The sequence below is a fragment of the Xenia sp. Carnegie-2017 genome, unplaced genomic scaffold (genome assembly GCF_021976095.1).
Source record: "Xenia sp. Carnegie-2017 unplaced genomic scaffold, XeniaSp_v1 HiC_scaffold_16, whole genome shotgun sequence".
Taxonomy (NCBI): domain Eukaryota; kingdom Metazoa; phylum Cnidaria; class Anthozoa; order Malacalcyonacea; family Xeniidae; genus Xenia; species Xenia sp. Carnegie-2017.
Window position 1 is genome coordinate 5,790,138 of NW_025813469.1, and position 25,208 is coordinate 5,815,345.

Below are 25,208 nucleotides of genomic sequence, written 5' to 3' on the forward strand. Positions count from 1 at the left end.
TACCTTTGATGTAAGGTATCGTTGCTGTTGTCACTGAGTTGTTCGTTTAGTTGGGTTCGTTGGGTTTGTAAGTGTTGCGTTTGATAAAGTCAGAGTTATAGTTGTTTTTGTCAAAAACACGTTTGAGATAGTTGTTTTCGTTTTGTAGAGCGTCCGGTGAATCACATATGATTTGTGCATGTCTTGTTAATGTTCTAAATGTGGTGGCTTTGTGTGATGTAGGGTTGTAAGATGATTGGTCTAGTAGTCGGTCAGTATGTGTTGGCTTGCGATAAACTGTTGTTCCTAGTTTTTGATTGTCATGTTTTACCAAACAGTCGAGAAAAGGAAGAGTTCCGTTTTCTTCGACATCTTTGGTAAATTGTATGTGACTGTTCTGTTTGTTGATGGGAGTATGGAAGTCATCAATCTGTCTGCATGTAGTGCTGTGATTGTGTCAACTACGTAGCGAAACCAAAAGGTAATGCATGTTTGTAAGTCATGAGTGCCCAATCCTCTATAGATTGCATTACAATTTCAGCAACTACAACAGAAACGGGCGAGCCCATTGCTGTCCCATGTAATTGTTTGTAGTGTGTCCTTTGTATTGGAAGTAAGTCGAGGTGAGGCAGAGCTCTAGTAACTCCATAATGTCTTCTGTCGGTAATGGCAGTACGTCCGTGGTGTTTGTAATGAGGGTTTTGTACAAGTAAGTGCCAGATTAAGTGGAATACTGGTGAACAGTGATTTCACATCAAAGACACTAGTATATAGTTGTCTGGTATTTGTATAGTGCACAGTTTTTAATGAAAGTTTCAGTGGAATGTAGCTTGTGTTTTGATTTGTTTGTTAGTGGTTGCAGTATGTTAGTCAAGTACTTTGAAAGTTCGTAAGTAGGCAAACCACAGAATGATACAATTGGTCGCATGGGTATTTGTGGTTTGTGAAGTTTAGGTAGTTCGTATAGTCTGGGTGGTCGTGGTACTGAACATCTGAGTGGATAGTGTTAGATTTCTCATAGAGACATCAGATATAATGTTAGACTTTCTCATAGAAGATCTTGCTGTTAAGTTTGCGTACTAGTGATGGTGTTGGGTCTCGTTTGAGTTGTTCGTACGTTTGTCTGTCGTTAACAAGTGCGTCCATTTTGTTAAAGTAATCATTCCTGTCCATGACCACAGTCACGCGTCCTTTGTCTGCTGGTAAAATGACGATGTTGTTGTCGTGTTTTAGTCGTTTGAGTGCTTGTTGTTCGTCTTTTGTCAAGTTGTTGTCACGTATAGAGGACGATTGTAAAGTGGAGGCTATCCTGCTTCTGATCTCGTCTTTGTTGTCTCTGACAAGTCTCTCTGATACGCTAGGACAGAGACTTGTCAAGAAGTACTACAAGTACTAACGAACAAGTACTAACGAACATAAAGGACAAGAACAACCCAACGAACGACAAGGTGCAGTTTACAAAATAAACTGCTCGACTGCAACGCCTCCTATATCGGGGAAACTGGCAGGAACTTAAACATAAGACTTACTGAGCACAAACGAGCTACTAAGAAACAAGACAAAACTAATCACATTGCCGAACATCACCGAATCACAAAGCACAACATTGACTGGGACTCGGCAAAATGCATCACTTACAGTACTGACTATAGACAACGGCTTACATTAGAAAGTTGGTATACCAACTTGGAACAAACCCCCCTGAACAGATCACAGCAATTACCGGCACCTTACAAACGACTTATTCACAATACAAACAAACGATCAACTAAAAACATTACACTTCAAACTAATTCACAATGATACAATTGACACCCACACACTACAACTAAAAACGTCACACCTAAATCACACATCACAACTAAAATAAAATATTTCACTTCACACTAATCCACAATGACAATACAAATTTCCTGCACATTTCCTGTACACACAATACAATGACGTAAGAACCAGACAACAAATACGGCTAACCTGACGTTTCTCCTCATTTGACTCTGAAGATGACTACCGCTAAGGTTGTCGAAACGTCAGTCAACAACATCAAAACAGTCCTTCTCAGGACTTTATTAACCTGGACGATCATCATTTACAAACAGAAAACAGGATTGTCGTTGGTAGAAGCTTTTAAAATATTTTGTCATCAGGACGTAAACCGACACACATTCAAACAGATCAAGGCCGGAAGTTTTTTAATCGTGACTTTAAGAAACTTTTGACAGAGGAAAACGTTACCTTGTTTAATACATTTAACGAGACAAAGGCATCCATCGTTGAACGTTTGCTACGTACACTGAAAACTAAAATGTGGCGCTACTACAGCAAACAAAACCATGAGATACATTGACATGCTTCCTGATCTACTGCATTCTTATAATCATAGCATGCATCGCAGCATTAAGGAAAAACCGATCAACGTTACAAGTGAAAATGAAGATAGAATTCGGCAAAAATTTATATGGTGATAGCAAATTAAATAAACCTCCGCATATAAAATATAAGTTTGAAATAGGTGACCAAGTACGAATAATTAAAATAAAACGAAGGTTTGAGAAGGGTATTTACAGAATTTTCAAAAGAATTTTTCACAAATTTTCGGTTATCGCGTAAAATTACCACACGTTGTGAATTTAAACGGCAATTGGGAAGTAGGGTGTATTCAATCACGTACCCGCATACTTGGTATACGTTGAAAAAGGTTTGATACACATATATATGTAACTTACAAATCAGGTCTACCTACTCGGTATTTGTCGACCATGGCTTGTATGAAAAGCCTTCGACCTAGTAAAAGCAATTAATGAGACTCTTGACAACAAGATAAACGACAATATTCGATTGAGCTTTGACCCCCGTACAGAAAATTTAAATTCCTTGTAAAACAAGGTTATAAAGTATTATTTAATCAACAATTGTCAATCTTACTCGGCTATTATCTCAACCAACAACAAGGATACAGTTCATCTCCAGTGTTTAAAGGAGCACATTGGCAAAGAGGATATTGGCAAGTGGGTTATGGTCTTGGCGGCTTATTTCGCAGTTTGGCTAGAGCTGTAATATCTCTGGCAAAAAGCGGTGCAAAAACTCTGGGTAAAATTGCTCTTAACACAGGAGCAAACGTTTTAGGCGATGTTATCTCCGGGAAAACTGTGGAATACTCTGCAAAATCGTGAGTAAATCAGGCTGCTAAAGATGTGGGAAAAATGGCTGTAAACAGAATGCAACAGTTTGAAAGTCTTCAAAGAAATGGACAAGGAAACCAGCTAAAAAGAGAAAGGCGACGAGTTCCGTCTCCATTCACAGTTCAGCCAAGAGACGTAAAGCAGCTAAAGAATCAGATGACATTTTCGGCTAAATATGGATTGCGTTCATCCAAAATCTGTAGAATGTACAAAAACCGAACTTGATTTATTTTCTGTCCCACCAACACAAGTCAGTTTAGAAAAAGGGCATTGGATTGATCCTCAACCTGTGTCCAGCGTATCTGAAAATGGACCAATTACATTTTTAATATCCGGCACAGAAGATTATGTTGACATATCTAAGACAATATTGGTAGCTAGAGCAAAGGTAACAAAAGCCGATGGTGGGGATATCGATGATGACACTAAAGTTGGACCTGTAAACAATTTCTTGTACAGTTTGTTTAAGCAAGTTGAGGTGTTTCTAAAAGGAAAGTTAGTTACACAAGCAACAGGCACACTTTTAAATTATGGTCCACCAGCCAAGCAATCCCAACTCACCGCTGCGTTATTTTACAAAGATGCTACAGGTCAGATGGATAATACAGATCCTGCCAAAGCAAGTCCAAACGGGGGTTTGATGACAAGAAATAAGTTTATCATGGGAAGTAAAATTGTTGATATGGCAGGTCCTATCTTATGTGATGTTTTTTTGGTGAACGTCTCTTACTTAGCTATTTTGATTTGAAAGTGGTCATGAACCGTACCAGTGACGAATTTGTCTTAGTGTCATCGGTGGACGATGCAGCCTTTAGAGTGAAACTGATAGATACATACCTTAAAGTTCGTAAAGCCAAAGGGAATCCTAGTACATCTCTGGCTCACGAGGTTGCCCTAAAAAGAGGTCCAGCCATTTACCCAGTAAGACGTGTGGAGCAAAAGTTTTATAATTCCTTCTGGAAACGCAAACAGAAAACCTTTTCGATGGTTTAGTGCCTAAATCGTTTGTTGTCGGTCTTGTTGAAAGTGCGTCATTCAACGGAGCTTATAAAAAGAACCCATTCAATTTCCATAATTTCAACATTTCATCGTTATACATTTCAATAATTGGTGAATCTGTACCATTTAATCCAATCAAGTTGTCCTTTGGTTCTAATCCGAGATTTATAGAAGCATTTCTATCGCAGTTATTTGGCACTGGGAAAATGTATTACGACACAGGCAATGGCATTACGCGTGAAGATTTCCCAAACGGTTTGCCCTGTTCGGCGTGGACTTTACCCCAGATATGTGCAGTGCGTCCGAACATTTTAACACGGTGCAAAAAGAGAACCTGGCCATTGACTTACAATTCTCGACACCACCAACTCATGCGGTTAGCCTTGTCTGCTATGGAGAGTTTGAAAATATAATTCTCATCAACGCCGAAAGGAATGTCGTTTATGACTACATTGGATAAATAAGCACCTCACAAATATGGACCGCTTTGAAACCCGATCCGGTAACAGGAAAAAAATTTCTCGGTCTTTTTCCAGCCGATCGTCTGCCTAAAAAAATCGAAAGCTACCCAAAAGGATTTACCGGGGACCCATTGGGTTGCCTTTTACTTCCCTTCAGAAGGAAAAGCCAAATTCTTCGATAACTATGGACAACCATCGGAACGATATCATAAGTTCTTTAGAGATTATTGGAATCATTTTGATTGGGGATTTAATAAACGTCAGTTGCAAAGTATCTAAATGTATGTAGGTGGACAATATTGCGTATTTTACCTCAGCCATAGAGTGCGAGGTTATAGCATGAATAAGATTGTAAACATGTTTGATGGTAATACTGTTGAGAACGATAACAAGGTATCAAGTTTCGTTAGCAGATATTTTCATATAGAAACTAGTGTAACTCTAAACCAGGGGTCTCCAAACTTTACAGCCAGAGGGCCACATGAACTTTCATCCAGCATGTTGAGGGCCGAAGAATATAAAAAATTTCCACGTTATCCTTCAGCTTTTTAAATTTCGCAATGTGCTTGAAACAGAAGTAGGAAGTTGGGACAAAAATTGACGTAAGCCACTCTTGCAAGTTGGCTTGCATCATAACGTGAACTTTCTGCACAAAGTTTATTTTGTTTATATTTTTTTTTCTTAAGTGCCTCTGCGGGCCGGATTGAGAGGCCCGACGGGCTGCATCTGGCCCGCGGGCCGTAGTTTGGAGACCCCTGCTCTAAACGATGGCATTGGGTCAAGTATAAAATTTGTTGTAAAAGCTTGATGCGTTTATTATCAATAAAATTTTCTTTGTGTAAACTAATTGCCTGTGTTTTCTTTTTGCATATTCTGATGATAACAATCAGGAAATTGATATCAACTGCTCTATTTATTTAAACAAAACGAATCTTTACATGTCAAATTTTAATAGTCTATCCAACGCAAACGAGTTTTCTTAAGTGTAGATGAGGGTTTAGGTGTTGTCATTTTCGTTCTTGAGCCTCTGTGGTGGGCTATTCCATGTTCCTCATCGGGGGAAGTTTCCATTTGAGCTTCTTCCCATCTTAAGGCTGAAACACACTAGGCAGTCGCTTTAGTCGCGCGTCTAAAACTACCGCTTTGCGTGGTTACTAAGCTAGTAGCGTAGTCGCGTCAGCCATTGAGTTCTATAATAACTGGAGCGGCTATCTCAAGCGCGGCCTTAGATATCTGATGTTGTGAAAAACATGGCGGATTTCGTCCGTTGCCGCTGAGATTTACCGAAATTGACTTCCGAAAATTTCACAATTTCCCACCTCCTGAAGAAAGAGTGAGGAAAATGTGTGTATTTGGATTCGGCTAGCAATTTTGATGAAAATCACGATAAAACCTACAATTCGTAACAGCGAGTCAACTGTGCTTGCTTTCCAGTCATCGGCTCCTGCGAGAAAGCTATTAACTATAAACTATGTACGAAAGAACTCTTTGAACGTTTTAAACATCGTGTCTAATGTACATGTGCACGATGTGACGATGTGGTCTCTTTTCAAGGGAGAAAAGTCTTGAGCCATGTCCAGCCGACAATTTAAAAAGATGGTAAAAACAAATTCTGAAGAAACGAGATATCTCGAGATGAAAAAATGTGAATGAAAACAAAACGCGAAGTGAACTGTAAAATTTCGATTTATTTCAAAGTCATCCTTAGACAGAATGATAATCCAAACAATGCATACACATATATATTTACAATGCATGAATTAAGTAACGAAAGTCAAGCAATAGAAATTAAATAGTTTGATATTTACGAAAGCGGAGTTGGAAGTGCTGTCATATTTTAAAAGGATGAATTGAAACAAGAGACCAGACTGGTGGAATGAGTGTATTGTAATTTAAGAGAAGAGTTGTAATTCTTTGCTAGCCTTAAGTCCCGTGTTAACAAACCATTTCTTAATATATGTGTATGCATGGTTTGGATTATCATTCTGTCTGTGGATGACTTTGAAATAAATCGAAAATTTACAGTTCACGTCTTGTTTTGATTCACATTTTTACATCTCAAGATGTCTTGTTTCTTCAGAATTTGTTCTTTACTTAACTTTTAAAGAGTGCTCTATAGTCATATTTATGTCAATGTGGTAATGTATGTTAGTGCAATCAGACTAAGTTACACAACATATTTGCAATAAGAATTTTCTTTTAATGAAGTTTTGAGAAAAAAAACAATATATAATCTTTTTGTATTTCTGCTAAAGATGACTAAATGACAAAAAAAAAATATTTAAAATTTATTTCCTTGTAAGGTTTATTGTGCAGTTGCTGCAATTGTTCAGCACGTTTTTGACTGGTAGGTTTCCTTCCCTACACTGCTTGGCAACATGGCCCAATCTTTTGCATATGTAGCAACGTCGTCCTGTTAAATATTCATAAGAAGGCTGTAGTTCATAAAACTTTTTATTTGTTTGTGTCATTAGCTTAATTCTGTTAACAATAATGCATGCAACTTGAAGTTTTCAACCATCTAATGAAGCTGATGTTTTATCACTAGGTCAATCAAACTTACTTCTTCTCATACGATTAAACTCTATACAAAAAAAAGTATATAATTGTCAATTACAATGGTCATGAAAGAAATGTTATTTCATTTTTGTCATTACTTTTCTTGCATTCATTCATTTTGTGGCCTTTGTGGCCACAATTATAGCATCTTCCTTCATTAAAAAACAATGGCAATTATCAGCCAGGCATCAAAGGCAATTAGTACATGTATACACTATACCACACCTTTAAATGAACTTTTGCTTCGACATTGCTTTCTACATAAACAAATCGTTTGTTAGGTGATGTTTGATTTGTTATGTGTATGATTAAATTTCAGGTTAAAGACTCTTGGTGAAAAGACTCTTGGTGAAAAGGCTCAGGTGAAAGACAAAAGTATCATGTGAGAGCTGATGGGCATATATCATATATGAATGAGAACAGTATTGTATACAAAGCACTGTTTACCTTCTTTATTTTTTGGTTTTCAGAATTGGAGCCACCTCAAATAGTAGTAGATTTTAGCACATTTTGATGCATTGTTGTATGTGTAATAAAGAACAATTTTGGTACACACTTGCATTTTCATTACTTCAGTTTCCTGACCTGTTTTGAATGCAATTGAACTATTTGAGTGATTTTCAGTTTTCAAAACAAAACAAATTTTATACACATTTGATACCAGTGTCCATTGCTTTTTCCTCATCTGTATAATCTAGCATCTGGTGTTTTTGTATGCAAAAAACGATAAAGTGTAAATAGATATTTTGCAAGAAGGGATTTAAACCATGTAAATGAATCACTTTTTGTTTACTTCCATGCTGAAAGCTTCATATAAAGCTTTTCAGATCAGAAATTATTAAATTATTGATCTGTACTAACCTCTTTTTCATCCATGGACCACAATAGAAAGTTGGCAAATACAATAAAAACAAGAAATAAGCAAAGGAAAATTCAGACAAGTTTTAAAATATTTATAGTATTTAAAAAAAGCGGAAAAAATGCAAATGACAAACGCCAATGCTTTATTCTGATTGGTTAACAAATCAAACTTTTTTAACTATGAAGAACTAAATATTGCATTGAATTTTAAAGTTTTTATATTGTAAGAGATGATTCCCATGATAATATACATGTAAATTTAGCGTGCACAAATCGTTAATTGCTGTATCAGTAACGTTGAAACAGGGTGTAAATCCTGAGAGGGATTGATATGTGGTGGCTCAGCCTTCAAAAAGTTAGCAGTTTTGTCGAGCAAAGCATGTAATTTTGCGGAAATTAAAACGGCAAATATTAACGATGACGTTTGGATCAACTCATAACTAAGTAAAAGCGATTTTGCTGGTATTAATATAAAATTACACTACGTTTTGTTGGGCAAATCAAATTCTGCAACATTTCCTCTCCATTCTCGGGACTCAAGTCACACCCCTGCATTCAAGTAAAATTCTTCTAAATTTTTTCAAGTTATTCGAAGTTTAACCATTGGCTTTTACAAGTCAAGAAACTATATAAACAATGTGAACTCATTGAACTATAAGGTACAAAAAAATGTTAAAGATAAAATGTTACGCATCATGAACGTTGTTCAAGGACTTCCGCATGCAGATCATCCCGGCAATATTCATAATGTCACCTGTAAGTTAAACACGTGCGTTTAATATTGAGTAACGTTTATTTTTAAAAGAACGTTAACAATTCATTTATCAATTGACAGACTGGTTTAATTTTGAAAAAAGCACTTACTACAACGCTCGATCTGATTGAAAGTGCTATCAATGTTACGACCACAAAATAGTTTTCTTATGTCGTCCAATTGGGCTGTTTCACTTATAACAAGATCCTCAGCAAGCCCTTGCACTGCTTCAATGCACAACAGAAACCCCAAGAATCCTGTTTTCCTCTTATGGGAAAAAATCGACTTTCCATCAGCACCCTTCAGATTTAAGACGTATTGCCTTGCTTCATCCAAGAAGGTTTTTATCAGCTTGTAATTCGCTTTCCTTATTGGTGCTTTGTAATTTTTAGCAATTGGATTCCTGGAATTCAAAACGTCAAACAAGCGATCAAATACTCGAATGAATTTGACTGTTTTATCACACCCTTTAAACTGTGAAGTTTGAGCTTACCTTCAGAATCCTGCAACACTGAGCTGAGTGCTTGCACTGCTAAATTTACCTTCATTTCTGTGGCTTCCAGTTTATGTGAGCTTCTTTTAGTTTGTTGATAAGTCGCAAGCCTTCTGAGGCTTGCAGTTTTCTCTAGCTCAACTAGGTATTGCCATTCAACAACCATTCATCCTTCAGAGTTCTCAATTCAGAAATTGCTCTGACAAGCTTGATCATGTGACAAGGATCTAAGAATGCATAAATTTTCAACATTAAATCAGATGGATGTAAAAAATATGCTTGGAAATCATTAAGGAAAGTTTCACCCAAGCAACTTCATCATTGCAAGATGTGTGGATGGACCATCACACGTTAAACTTCCAACTTTAACACCAACCTTAAATGCATCAAACACCTCCTTGTTAAATTTTGCTTTTACTTCTGCAGTGAGGCCATCTACCAAGGTAACCAACTGGTACTTTCTAAGATGAATCTAGAGCAACAGCCATGTATACCAAAACTTCTGTTGCTTCAGGGAGTGAATCATCGTCAATCCCAGTACCAAGGTCAACATAACCACAAACTTTTTGACCATCCCATTCTACGTGTTTACGGATTGACATTTCATCCAGCATCAATGCACATATGACTTCCTTGCCATCTTTCTTTGATTCTTGAACCTTCACTTTCAAAGCATTCAAGGCATCCTTGGTGAAACCAGGGTCACCATCCACGGAATTATACCAAGATCGAATTACTCTTGGATGAGGTAAGGCTAAATTAAACTTCTCACGAACATAATCATAAGCCTTAGGCGAGTAAAATTTCAAAGTTAGTGCAAAAGCTTGCAATTCTGGGGGTATTGAGCACCTTTTACCCTGAGTGTTTGCCACTAAACGACTCAAAATATCTTCAGGAACCCCAGATAGTGAAGCATTAAGAAGTTCAGCTTGATCAGAGCTGATCATTTTATCATCTTTAAGGCAATCAATGATTGACAATAAATCATTTACCTTCTTTTTCAGTCTACTTTTTTCCATATTAGACACTTTTAACCTCTTTCTATAATACTCTGCCCGGTCTATAACATCTTCAAATTGTCTTTTCAGTCTCCTGGGAGACTTAAGACACATGAGTGATCATGAGTAGAAATGACGACTCACCTTTCTCAGTGCACATTCAACATCCTTCACCTGTTGAAATAATGTGGGCACAGCACTATCTTCTAGACACACTTTGTTACCTGATATTCTCTTCATGCTATCGGAAAATGATCTGAGCAAACTCTGCTCCACTTAGTTAGAACTGTGAGAGGCGACCATTTCTTTATACTATTTACCCATTCCAAAAGTGGGGTTTTTCTTCGTCAGGAAAACTATTTGAAATAGATTAGTAAATTTATTGTTTCATGCGTTGATTCAACAAATAAATAAACAAATTTGTTGAATTTTTAAAACACACAGGAAAACATCAGTGTATGCAGTATTTAAGACAATGTTTTTTCATAAGGCCTAACAGATTTTGGGGCTTTCAATTGTATAAATGCCGATTCAATCTTTCAGGAACAAACAAAATAAGCGAATAACTCACCTGTGAAAAGCGATGTCCTTCGCGTTGTCAATATTACGACATTCTACAATTGAACATCGATTTGCATTTTTGAAAAAATATTGTTTTGGCCTTGATATTGTTTATTTATCATACAGCTTGCAATTGCATTTGAAATTTTCAACTGAAGGCGGGAAAATCAATAACATCAACCCGGAGGAGGTCGAGAATATTATTTTTCTGCAAAGCGATCATTTCAGCGGAAATACGTCCGTTGGCCGCCATGTTTTTTACAACAGTTCCCAGTCCACTTAGCCGCTCCAGTTATTATAGAACTCAATGGCGTCAGCTAGTCGCTTTGAAAGTTCAACATGTTGAACTTTTGACTTTGGTCGCTTCAGTCGCTTTACACTGATTGGCCAATAGATACATTTTAACTTCCTAAGTGCATATCATATTTCCTGTCATAAGCATCATACGAAATTTATAGATTATAGCTTGGAAAACGAAGGCAATATATAGTGAATTTACACTGGAATCTTTCAGTTTTTATATGACTTATCAAATAGGGACAATAGGAGCTACAAACTGGAACCCTAATGCACAACCTAAGTGCGCAGAATAAGATTATCCACAATATACGCGTAATGGCGTATGGACTATGATCATATTGGCGTGTTTTAACTGGCTTGTTCTCTTTTCTCCACATAGTAGTTTGTACTGAGTAAATATTCATATATTCGTAGCTATAATAAAGGCCAAAATAAAAAGTTTAAGTGATATCTGTGTCTGTAACAAACTAAAATCACTGCCATGTGCAATAGACGCCACGGTAAAAGTATTGAGATGGTCGCTGCATGTGTGTTTCTAGCGTTCAAGCGACTGACGCGTGCGCATCAATTCGCTTTGGACGCGCGACTGAAGCGACTGCCCAGTGTGTTTCAGCCTTTACATCGTTCAGAACCAAATCACGAGGAATGTTTATTTTTGATAAAACGCGAAAGACTTTTTTAGAACCTGTAGGATTGAAATTCTTTCTCCCTCTCACAAGCATAGGCCTGTTTTCAAATTTTTCATTCGTTTGTATTATTTATAGCATAGCCATTTTTTAAATTTCGATAAAATGAGTTTTTCCTTGCCTTTGGGGGTTTTTTTGCGGTAGTGGGAGAAATCCACACTGAAAAATATAAATTTATAAAAATGTACCATTTTTTGGATTGTTCCAATTTAAACCTAAATAGTGTCCCTGTAAATGAAAGAGATGTAAGAGTGAAAATAATCTCAGCCAGAAAGAACCTTATCAAGTGTTATGGACATCTGTAATTCGTGCGTTCCCGAACATTCTGCATAGATCTTCGTGAAAATCCACTGTCCTGTCCTGCAAACTCTCATTGTTAAACATTCTTTACGATCCATGTCCAATGTCAAGAACTGTTGTGTATCGTCGTCGTCCGTCAAATCATTGACGTCCATATTACCATCAGTCCAGTTTATTCACAAATTTTTACATACATCCCCTACGACCTCTTTGAATTTTACATCGTCACTGTCGTCGTCATCATTGTCGCTGTCTTGTCGTTTTCATCGTCACAGTCATCATGCCGTTACCACCTTCCTGTTACATTTACTGCCCTCCTCTTTATTGCCACAGTCACAGTTGTCACAGTTCCTCACACGCCACCCTCGCCGTCACATTATTTTCAGAATCGTTATCACTGTCTCAGATATCGCTGTCATCTTCCACGTTCATGTATCACCCCACATCTAGCAAAGAAAAAATGTTAACACTCGTGTTTTGTAGCGTCCATCATAGCTTCAATCGTCGTTTGTATATTCTTTTTATTTCTCTTTTCCACAATTGTCGTCGTCGTCGTCGTCGTTACAGCGTTCATGCCCTTCACGTGTTGGAAGTTACCCCACGTCTAGAAAGAAAAAATTTAACACTCGTGTTTTGTATCGTCCATCATGGCTTCAATCGTCGTTTGTATATTCTTTTTATTTCTCTTTTCCGCAATTGTCGTCGTCGTCGTCGTCGTCGTTACAGCGTTCATGCTCCTTCACGTGTTGAGCAAGTTGATATGCCACAATAAAGTAGCTACCTTCGTCGTCATTCCATGTCATTGTCAAGATCTAGTGAAGAAGAGTTTCGTGTTACCGCCGTCTAAGAATAATCACCTTATACATTTTTTTTGTTTCTTTTGTCCTTTGATTCAACGCTGTTTGATTATATGCATGTCACTTTATTAATTTACCTGTGTCGACTCTATACTTGATTATCAATCTGCCTGTAAAACGAAAGTTCGCTGTCAGAGTGGTCAATGTCGTCAAGAAACTCCACATCAAATTGTCTTTTGGAAAAGCTTTCTTCGACTTCAGAGTCGGTTTCTATTAAATCAATTGACTTTGCCATTCACCTTGACCTGCATACATTCCTTATAATTTTTAGTGCGGTTGGATGCAAAGATGTAAATAAAATATCATTAGCCACGGCTTCGCGTGCGATCTGAGTAAATGTTGCAAATTTCTGTCGGAAACCAATGATAGCCGTAGGGAATGGTATCGGCACCTCCGTCTGTTATTACACGTTTGTCAAAGACAAGTTGATATTTCTTAATTTGATTTCTATTTACAAATTTATGCGACCATTTCTCTCTGACTATTTTACATTCGTCTATTTGTACAGTTGACGGTTTTTCTACATAATTGCTGCCACGCATCAGCGTGGCAGCACACTAATCTTGACATGTCTCGGCCCATTCCTCTACTCGACCTATATAGAGGTAAAATCCATTGAGCTCTAAAAGACCTGGAGGGGCAAAGGGGCCTGGACCCCGTGGTCAAAAACATGGCGGTAATGGCGGATTTTGGTTGTCAAAACTTCCACTTTGAGAAAAATTTTTAACATTCGCTCCCTCCCGAAACGGATCCCTGTTACTGCTCATAATAATGACAACCACGATACCGTAAGCATAAAATATTGAAAATAATGCTTCAGGTTTTTGTGAAATAGACACACACATTTAAATGAGGTAAATCTACTGTAAAATAACGTATATTTTGTCAAGTAATGCTTTAGCTATATTAGAAATAAATATCAAACGGCAATCTTTACACTGTCAATGTGTTGTTAAGCTTTAATGCATAATCCCATGTGCATTACTTGTGTTTTTGACTGTTTGTAAACAGCTTGGTGCAACTGTCTTTCTTGAATAGATGGGTAAATCTAGTTAAAATGTCCAAAAAGGAGTTAGAAAAGCATTTACTTACCCTACGACTTAAGTCGACTGAAATATATTAAGCAGGTATGTATTTTTTGAGTTTATTTGGTGCAGGATTGATCCTGTGTCTTATAAAGTATTATGATATTCTGATAAATCTACTGAGAACTTATGAGGAAAATATCTTGAACTAGGAGAGCAAAAGAACGAAATTCAGAAATTCTATAATCATGTTGCTGGTCTCTGTTTTGAGCCAAGATATTAGAAAATGGATTTTATTGACAACCATGGATCTACTACTGAACAGAACTACATTAATTTCCATTGAAATACACATTTCTTAAATCAAAGTGCATTGGTTTCTCTGACATAACACTTTTCTTATTGCTGCATGAAGGCAAACCTGTTTAAATAATTATAATGTAGGTGAAGATATTTAGCATGTTGTATAATTGTTATTATACAGACATTATTTATAATATTATGGCTTTGTGTAATGTATGTCAAGAACTTATTAATTTCAAAATGCTAACCTTCTTGCACTACTTTTCTTTTTGTGTCCTTACAAATTACAGTTACCTATACTAATTTTTTCTAGGTTCAAACAACTTGACAAATTTTTGAATTTTACATTATGCCTTTGAATTGTTCTTTTTGTCTTTTGGTAAAAATATCAGTGAATGACTTAAAAATCAAGTTTATCTAAAATAGTATTTTGTACATAGTAATTATACATAATTACAAAAGTCCTCATGTTGAAGACAGATGTCGCTTCTTTACTAGATGCTACTCTTATTCTTTAAATGATATCGTAATTCTTCAAAAGACATAAAAAGTTCTTTGCCATCAATTTTGCTTCTTCCACATTCAACTTCATTGCAACAATGCATCTTATGTGAATTTTAATCACCTGGAATTGAAAACATGGACTTTGCAGATGATGCAGTACTGTATTTAATGTTTCATGCATGTCATGATAAGCTTTTTCTTGAGCAAATATTTCAAGGTAGGAGCAAAATTTGGCACATTATTGAACAAAGTAGTTTTATCTTGATTTTGATGTACTAACCTGTTTTACACTGTGTAACAAATAATTCATTTACAGAAACACCAGATGGCTTGATTTATAAAACTTTTAGCATAAAGCAAACCTTTACATCATTATGATTGTCCATAATCTGTCAAATTGTCCAGGCTAGCTGTTTAATACAGGTATTTTTCATTGCATGCACATAAACAAAAAAGAGCTCATAATTAATCCTGCACTGCATTTGATTTCAATACAGCTCTGTCCTAACATTTGCCTTCCATTTTCAGAAAAATATGAAAATCCTCCATTTCAACTCAGTTGAAACAAGGAGTTTTAAGATATGCATATCTCGATAAGAACTGGGTTGCTTGCCTCGTCTAGCAATCTGATTAAGTAAAGAACAAAGAAGACTGGATAAACATAACTTAAATTACAACTTAGGAGTAAAACATTCACAAAATATATGCCACCACACTTCAAGTATCGACTTAAAACAAAAACACTGAACACTTTAAATAGTAAACAATCCATGTTGCTTACGGTGTCATGAAATGTTTCCTTTCTGGCATTACTTCAGCATCCGTATACCAAACAAGTTTGCATGTTTTAAAGATAAAACTTCTAAAGTTTTGTGCTTGGCATTGATATTTTATATAATCGCAATTGTGGTTGTCAAACCAAGTGGGCGAAAAAATTTCATTCATGAGCCTGCCCTTTCCATGACTTTGACAACCAAAATCCGCCATGTTTTTGACCACATGCTGATAATAGTTTATAGTAATTTGGTTGACGTTTCCCCTCCAGGTCTTATAGAACTCAATGGTAAAATCTCGATTTGTGTCTGTCTGTCTGTTAACATTTCCGGGGGGGATTTTTACGGAATGAGGGGGGAAGAACAATCACAATAAGGTAGAACCTTTCGGAACTCCTGTCAGTTTCTCTTTGATTTTTAATGTCTGGAATCCGAATAGATATGCGGCCTAAACAGCGTTATACAGTAGATACCAAAATCGAGTGATTACCGACATCAATTACACATATCTCGTTTGGCGAAAAACACATGAAATCGATTCACCGTGCCGTATTTAGCCAGCTCGGTTCACATTTTTTATCTTGCGCTCTATGGTCAGACGGTGAGCAAAATATAGTGTAAGCATGTATTTATTTCGTTCGAGCTTTTATTATTACTTGAAATATCGGTGTGGATTTAAAAACGTCAAAATAATTTAAACGCATGGTGCGAGTTCAACCATGAAATATGAATTATGAATATGATGAAACGTTTGCTCTTTGCGATAACTATACATCATTTTATCGCAGTCGCACAGAATCATCGGAAAAAAGGTTCTATCAAAATGTTATAAAGGAAATAATGGAAACAAAACTACAGTTTTATAATATAGTCCGTTTCTACGTTTGTAAACATGCGGACGATTGTTCGGTTGAGTAAACAACGTATCATACTTTTAATCAAAAAGCATTTTAAAGACTCAAAAGAATCAAAACAATCAAGACATTTAAAAGAATCAAAAAAATGTTTTCATTCAAAATGACAAGGAATTTATCTTTTAATTTTAGGGATGAAAACGTATGACTGACGAGAATCGATTGAGCATTGAAGCACTCATCTCCATATATAAGGTGAACTGTGCGTCGTTTGTGCATGCCGATTGGATAGAAATTGAATGCTATGATTAAACGATCGTGACTAAAACACAAACACGTACATACGAGTAACATACAGTACATACGAGTGACATACGAGTATATATGAGTGACATACGACTATTTTCTGGTCAACAAATGAGAAACAACACAATTTCTTCAATACATTGATATTTGCGTTTATTTTTCCTTGTATTTGAGTGGACTGGGGCAACCATTTGATGGATTTAAATGCTGAAAAGGTATTTTACTTTATACTATCATTTGTATGTTTTAGTTGAATTTGTTATAGATATTTTGTCGATGCGATTTGCCAGTATTTGAGCGCTTTTTGAAACACTTTCACCTAGGAAATACATATTTATGAAAGGATTAAATAAACAACGTATAAATAATGCTTTCAAACGTGCCATGAAATAAATGTACATTATATATATTTGAATTAAATGAGTTGCATTGTTACGTATAGTCCTGAGACGGACTGTTTTTTTGTTGTTGTTGATCGATTGCCTGACAACCTTAGCGGTAGTCATCTTCAGAGTCAAAATGAATGTATAATCGTTTGTCATTTATAATTTGTTGACCAGAAAATAGTCGTATGTCACTCGTATGTACTCGTATGTTACTCGTATGTACTTGTATGTTACTCGTATGTTACTCGTATGTACTCGTATGTTACTCGTATGTACTCGTATGTACTCGTATGTACTCTATGTACATATATCAATGTATTGAAGAAATTGTGTTGTTTCTCATTTGTTGACCAGAAAATAGTCAGATGTCATTTCATATGTACTCATGTTACTCAGATGTACTTGTATGTTACTCGTATGTACTCGTGATGTTACTCGATGTACTCATATGTTACTTGTATGTACTCGCATGTACCATTCAAGTTTGTATGTATAATGTGATTCTTGCTAAAACAACTGAGTAACATGAATCCAGGTGAAAACATGATATAAACAAAGAAGCACAGGGAGACTTTAAGAGATATATATATGACACCATATAACGATTTGTATTGATGGATGTGTTGATCTTGTGCTGTTGCAATCAAGTGAATGAAATTTCTGAAAATTTCATTTAAGCTCCTGTTAACATCATTTAATTGTTATTGGCGAGTTCTAAATGACAATATGCAAATTTTTGTAAAATGAGCTTTGAAAACTGTTCATCCAATTATTCCATTTTGAAATTAGCATAATTATACGTACATACAGTGTTACTTCTTGCATCTACTTCTATAAATTGATTTATATGACAATTTGAAAATAAAGATGATACAATTCTTGTCTTTATGCAATGACAAAGTTTACGAGTTGTTGCGGTTTCTTGCTGTATTTTTATTTTTACCATTCATTATTGTATTGTTTATGGCAGATGATAAATGATGGAAAACACGCAATAGCAGTTTCCAAACTGTTTTACCTTACTTGGTGGAGGGGCAGCACTTCCCTTGCGATAGTAACTCCTAGTTATAAATCATATCTTTTAACGAATCGAAGTTTAAAAGTAAGCTATTTTGAAAATTCACTGTAAAGCCTGTTATTTTACAGTGTTGTTTGCCGTTACTAACTGTATAAGCATAATTCTTACGACCACCACAGACAAATTCAGTAATGTGTTCGCCTTCACCGATTTCATTAGTCAAATCTCTTAGATAGTCTCCTAAAGGCGCATCTCCACTAGACGATTTTTGTGACGATCGTCTTAAATTTTCGCGACAATATTTCGAACACGAATTATAGGACGATTTTGTTAGTCATCTCCACTAGACGATTATTTCGCGGTGTTTTCCAATAAACAAAATGGCGTCTATAAATAAAAGATATATTCTATATTTGCTGCTTGTAGAAGATATTTATTTCTTTACATCCTCACCAAAATGCTCAGGGAGAACACCAAAACAAGAAAAAGGAAACGTCGATTTTGGATAAGAAAGCTGTAACGAAGAAAGAAATGTGAAAAGGAGAATATAAGCTATTGATAAATGATATGCGACCTTACGACCATGAAATGTCTTTAGATACTTTCGTATGTTTCCAAAACCTATTGGACCTGACCAAAGACTTGCAGTGACACTACGATATTTAACCACCGGTGATGCCTATTCAACTATTGGCGCTAATTATAGAATGAGTGCCACAACTGTGGGCAGAATAATCGATGAAACGTGCAATTCAATTTGGAATAGACTGAAGGAAGCAGGATATATTGACACACCTTCTGGATTGAAGCATGGAGAAAAATTACAATGAATTCGAAGCTCGATGGAATTTTCCGAATGCACTTGGCGCAATTGATGGCAAACATGTTGATGTTTGCTCCTGATAATCAGTCATCCGCTTTAATTATAAAAAGACTCACAGTATTGTGCTCATGGCATATGTGATGCTCGGTACAAGTTTACTATGGTTGATATAGGTGATAGTGGACGGCAAAGTGATGGAAGTGTTTATGCTAACAGCAATTTAGGTTATGCTATAGAAAATAAACTCCTGAACACTCCACCTGATTGTCAAATTCCAATTAATAAGGTTTTACCGTATGTTTTGTTGGAGATGATGCTTTGGTCTAAAGACATATGATGAAGCCATATCCATTCTCCAATCTTTCAGAAAGTAAGCTAGTTTTCAATTATAGGCTCAGTCGCGGCAAGGAGGGTAATTGAAAACACATTTGCATTTGTGCTAGTCGCTTTCGTGTTTTCCACAGGCCAATCATTGCAAAAGTACCCAAGGTTGCAATAATAAAAAGCAGTGGTTGCACTGCACAACTCCTGATGACTATAAATGAAACTGACAGAGAAAGTCACTATTGCCTAAGTACATTTGTTGACCAGGATGGGCCAAATGGACTGCACCTGGTGAATGGAGAAAGATGCAAATATGAATGGTATAGCTCTATTCAAAATGTTGCGCTTCAAGAAATTATGGTGGGAAGCTAAATGGGTTAGAGAACAGTTTGAACATTATTTCAACAATGAGGGTGCTGTTGACTGGCAATGGGACAAAATAGGCAAAGCAAAATAAATTGAGTCTTATTTTTAATAGGACTTGGAAACAACTAATGAATAACATAAAATGTAGATAATTGTTAAGCTTTACAGGAATGTCATTATTTGGCTAAGCAAACAGAATATCAATTATCACATATACAATGTTATTCATTAATTAATAATATTCTATATAGTCTATTTATGTAAGCATACAGGTTTTTATATATGATGAGAAAAGAGAATTCATCAAAATGTTAAAATGAGTTTAGTAAATTGAGTTTTTCAAACCCAAGAAAAGTTCAAGGTAAATTGTAATCAATTCAAAGCAATGTTTAATCACTTTTATTATGTAATGAATTCTCATGATTCCCACCACATGTGAAATATTATTTCAAAACAAATTTGTCAGACCCATGATGCTTGTTTTGAGGTCACCAACACAGAAATAAAATTCATGTTTAAAAAAGGAAAAATCTTAAGAATATGTAAATACCAAAATTGTTATATTGTTAAAAACTGAATGCATATTTTATCTCATTGATCATCAAATTCTATGTCAAATAAAAGTTGTTGAATTTTAATTTTTGCTAATCTTAGCTTTTTTTTATCAAAGTCTTTCAGCACAGGTACAAGACTCATGCAAAATGCTGTAGCCTCATCATCCGCAGACTCTTTGTTAACAATTTTGATTAGTTGATCATCCATTTGCTTGATTTGTTGCAAAAATGGGTCATAAGCACTTTTTTCAGATGAAGGTCTTTTACGCTTTTTTGAAGTATTTTCATCAATAGGTCTTTCAGGTGTCGTGTTGTTAGAGTATACGATTGCAGGTACCGATAATGGTGACATAGAGCAAGCTATCGGTTGAAATGGTGATGTGGAAGAAGATATAGCAGGGGAAAAGCATCTGATTGATCCTCAAAATTACCAGTTTCAATTACATGGCTGGATGCTGCAGGTGATATGTCAACATTGCTATGAGTTGGCAAATTGGAAGTTTTCTCATGAAGAAAACGCATCAATTCAAAAATATTTGCATGTAGGTAGACATCCTGCAGGAGCACCTGATCTGGTCATGGCCCTTCTTTGTCCAGGCATTTCTTTAAAGAATCTTTTTAGATTTTTATAAATTTTCTGTAGGAATGCCACTAAAAAGTAAAAATTCAAAACAAATTACCAAATGTCATCAAACACATATGAAAAGACTTGAATCAACTAGAATAAAAATATATGTTGTCCGAATGAAAAAAGTTGAAATAGGCCACAACTCAGAAAGGCTGGCAGAAAAGAACTGTGTAAGTTAGACTAGGATTCATTTTGGACTCACAGCATACAGACCCAAAGGAAATTTTTGGTTTCATGCAGACACCAAACATCAACACAGTTCATTGACAACCCTCCATTTCATGTGTACATTATAACTTGTAGAGCATTTTTGTAGTAGGATATAGTTTGATTTTGGCATGTAAATAGGCAAAGGAAAACTGTAAAAATGGAAGAAACTCGTACCTTCTTGATTAAACAACGATGACAATGCATTCCATGCATTCACTTCATATTACGATTTTTGTAATTGGGATCACTGGTATCCCACAAGCATTTTATATTCTTAATGCTTGGAGAAACATTTCTTTGTCAAAGGTATTGCCTTCCACAGAAAAATTGGACTTTTGAGACTGACTGTCCACTTCTGATGAGTGTGGAAGCTCTGTAATAATTAACTCAACTTCTGTTGTTTCTTCGTTACTAGTAGCCATGTTGAAATCATTAAAGCCCCGTTCACACGGGGAAATTTTCTTTGACAAATGATATATGACAAATGCATAAGTTCATGTGAACGGCTATCAAATTTTTGGTTACATAGCACTGTCACTAGATTGCCTTCGATACATTTGGTTAGCAGAAAAGGAAAATACGTCGTTACTTTATCTTATCGAGATATTACGTCCTACAAATATCAACTTTTGACAATCGCAAGATGACTCGTTACAAGACTTTAAAGAAAAAGAAACGTTTATGTATTAGTTTGGCTGTTTTTATTTTAATGGAGATAATACGTAAAGGTAAAAAAATGCGAAAACGTAGATGGTGGGTGCGACCATGGGCCACACAAGAACGAAGAGAATCACAAAGTATTGCATTCAATTTGATTCCAGAGTTAAGACGCACAGATATCGCAAGTTTTGGAAACTTTTTAAGGTGAGCACACTTTGTTTTTATTTAATACCGTAGACACCGTTTTATTTTATCATTTGTGTATTTCTTTAGAATGGAACCGACATTGTTTGATGAATTGTATGATCAGGTCAATGTTTTTCTTTTGAAAAAGAATACCAACATGAGGGATGCTATTTCACCATTTGAGAAACTATGTGTAACTCAGACTTCTTGCAACTGGAGCATCATATAAAGATCTTTCTTACTCATTCAGAATGTCAACTTCTACAATATCAACATTTGTTCCAATTGTGTAAAGTAATCTATAATGTTTTGAAAAAGACTTTACAGCCCCCTACAACGCATGCACAGTGGAAACAATTAGCAGAAGAATTTTCGGATTTGTGGCAGTTTCCTCATGCTGTTGGTGCCATAGATGGAAAGCACATTAATATAAAAGCACCACCCAATACGGGTTTAGAATATTTTAATTACAAGAAGTACTCAAGTATTGTTTTGCTTGCTATTGCTGATGCTAAGGCAAGGTTTGTATCATTTGACCTTGGTGCACCAGGAAGTATGTCAGATGGTGGAATCTTTAAACATGGTTTCCTTGAATGTATATGCAAAGCAATGTTTTCCAATGCCTCGAAATTGGGAAAAAGACCCAACAATGTCCCATATTTTCTTTTAGGTGACGAGGCTTTTGCATTAAATGTTAATTTAATGAAACCTTATCCTCATAGGTCGGCAATGGGGGATGAAAAGGTGTTTAATTATCGTTTATCGAGGGCTGTGTGCTTAATTGTCGAATGCTTTGGTATTCTCTGTGCCAGGTGTAGAGTTCTTTTAAAGACATTGGAATTAAATGTTGAAACGTATAGAAGTGGTTCGTGCATGCCTAGCCCTTCATAATTACCTTATATCAAGAAATGATACAAATTATGCTCCTGCTGGATATTTGGATGATGAAGATGAAAATTGTATTGTAATGCATGGTGCATGGAGAAAGGAAGTTGACAATACATGCACAATCACTGATTTATGCAGTCATCCAAGTGAACGGTCTTCTACATTGCAAGCTAGAGCTGTTCGTGATGACATGAAAGATTACTTTTTTGAAGAAGGTGCTGTTCCATTTCAATGGAAGATTACTGAATGATTATGTTAAAGCTAGCTATTTACATTTAATTAAATTCAGTTTTTTAGAACCCATAAACACGCACGTTTGTGATCATATAATCAAGAAAATTTTTATTTTTGGAATTTTTTAATTCAAAAAATCATTTTGCTTGATGGATCATGGATGAAAAATGTATGGTTAGTGTTACAAAATCACATATTACAAAATAAAAAACAACAGCCTAGAAACTAAACAATCACTATAGAGGAGATTAATTGTTAGAAGAAAGGTACATCACCTAAAAAACTGTAATATCAACATTCTTAATTAATTAAGTAAGAGGCAGTGTATTCAAAAATCAATTCTAAAAATGAAAATATTCAGTTGTTAAAATTTTTAAAAAATGAATCAATAACTGGGATGGTACTATCTGTACATAATGTAGAGTTAGAAACTGTGCATCGAGCTTTTTCTGCAGCTTGAAAATGGCAGACTGCACAGCAAACTTAGCCTGCCTTTGCCACTCTGGGCTGTTGATGGCTCTAAGGGAATTAGCAACATCCACCCCAAACACATCCCATTCATCCTGTTGATTGTCATTATCTTGGGACAACTTGGTAAGTGCACTTGCTGCAGTCTTCATCCATTCATTTTCTTCTGAGCTTCTTTTCTTTTTTGGATGCATACCAAATGATGTATCACTGCATGTGCTGCCAGTTTCAGAATTTCCATCCATTCCCCAAATTTCATGCTCATTGCCACCTGTATTGAAATGTCTATTTCATCTTCAATGTTACTGCATGTTGGTCTATTTAATGCAACAACATCTCAAGAAAGAAGCATTCATTGAAAAACTTCCATTTTGGGACATATATTTCAGCTGATCCACAACCAGTATGCTCACTTTTTTAATTTTTCTTATTTCTTCACGGAAGGTCGTTCGAAGTCCTTGAATCTTAGCTGTAGCAAAACAATATTTCTACAACAATATTAGACAACTTGCAGCAGTTTCTGTTTCCTGCTGAATATTGATACTAATTGAGAAATTCCTTTATAGTGAACAGACAATATTCATCAACCCAATTACTGAAGGGCACTGTGCATCGTTTCAAAAATTAAAAGAGAAATGTTTAAGAGCTATCAAAGTGTAACACAAATTTAAACAATTACATTTTGAATACTGTTACCTTTTACAGCTGATAAATCCATTTTGGAATTTCGGCGCTTAAAATGGCAACTATTTCTTGATATTCTCTCTTCTTTATATTTCTATCTCGGTACGATGTCAGCTTAGAGTTCCACAAACTCTCTCTTGTCTTAAGGGCATCGAGAAGTAAAGAAATACTGCTGTCAGTCCAAGAAATCACATGTTTCGTTGTCCCCTCCTTGCGTCGTCGCCATGTTGTTTGATAAAATTTGACACATTTGATGTGATGGTCGTCCAGACGGACAAATTTGATTATTGACAAATTTTATACGACAAAAAAAAGCTAACAACCCAGCTTTTGAACAAATTCATTTGTCATAAAAAATTTGTAACAAATTGTTCATTCACACGGACAAAATTTATTTGTCACATATCATTTGTCAAAGAAAATTTCCCCGTGTGAACGGGGCTTAATATGAACTGCTAGGTTGGCCATGTGCAGTGTTTGCTCATCTCTGATATTTGATTGGCTAAAATTTTGACGATCGTAAAGCGCTTGACGAAAAGTTAAAACAGTTTAAACTTTTCGTCAGAATCAAAATCGTCAAAAATTTCGTCCGAACGAAAAGCTTTTTGCCTCTGCGCATGTGTCGTCGCGAAAATTTAAGACGATCGTCACAAAAATCGTCTAGTGGAGATGGGCCTTAAAGGAGGCTTTGGAGAATCAGGCTTTGCATCATACACACAACTGTCTGTGTCGACATACAGTGAGCTATGTCCTAGTAAATCTAACAAACTGTAGAGCTCCAAACGTGCCCATGCAGTTGTAAAAATACCAATAAAAATATTTGTTGTTTTATTTTCTTTTTGAAACTCCCAATCACGCTTGTATACAACTTCGACTAAATCGTCATTCAGTGATTGCATGTCGTGACTTTCAGTTTCTGCACTATTTAGTCGTTTTTAAAATACAAGTGGATGGTGAATAAACTCCGTAATTAACATATCATTACTGTAAATTTACCCTACAGCGAGTTTAAAACAAAGTTTTG

At 35.8% G+C, this 25,208-nt stretch overlaps 3 long non-coding RNA genes across 3 annotated transcripts; all 3 read right to left on the minus strand.

Annotated features, from left to right (window-relative positions):
* Positions 1–6,767: 6,767 nt before the first annotated feature.
* On the minus strand, positions 6,768–7,437 carry LOC124437236. Its single transcript, XR_006945624.1, has 4 exons — positions 7,406–7,437; positions 7,279–7,332; positions 7,185–7,205; positions 6,768–7,034 (listed from the first exon to the last, which is right to left on the minus strand). It is a non-coding gene; the product is annotated as an uncharacterized LOC124437236 (long non-coding RNA).
* A 313-nt stretch (positions 7,438–7,750) lies between these two features.
* On the minus strand, positions 7,751–8,123 carry LOC124436841. Its single transcript, XR_006945507.1, has 3 exons — positions 8,042–8,123; positions 7,842–7,881; positions 7,751–7,765 (listed from the first exon to the last, which is right to left on the minus strand). It is a non-coding gene; the product is annotated as an uncharacterized LOC124436841 (long non-coding RNA).
* Positions 8,124–13,522: 5,399 nt separating this feature from the next.
* Positions 13,523–23,327, minus strand: LOC124437028. The gene is made up of 3 exons (XR_006945566.1): positions 23,317–23,327; positions 21,654–21,658; positions 13,523–13,585 (listed from the first exon to the last, which is right to left on the minus strand). It is a non-coding gene; the product is annotated as an uncharacterized LOC124437028 (long non-coding RNA).
* Positions 23,328–25,208: the final 1,881 nt, after the last annotated feature.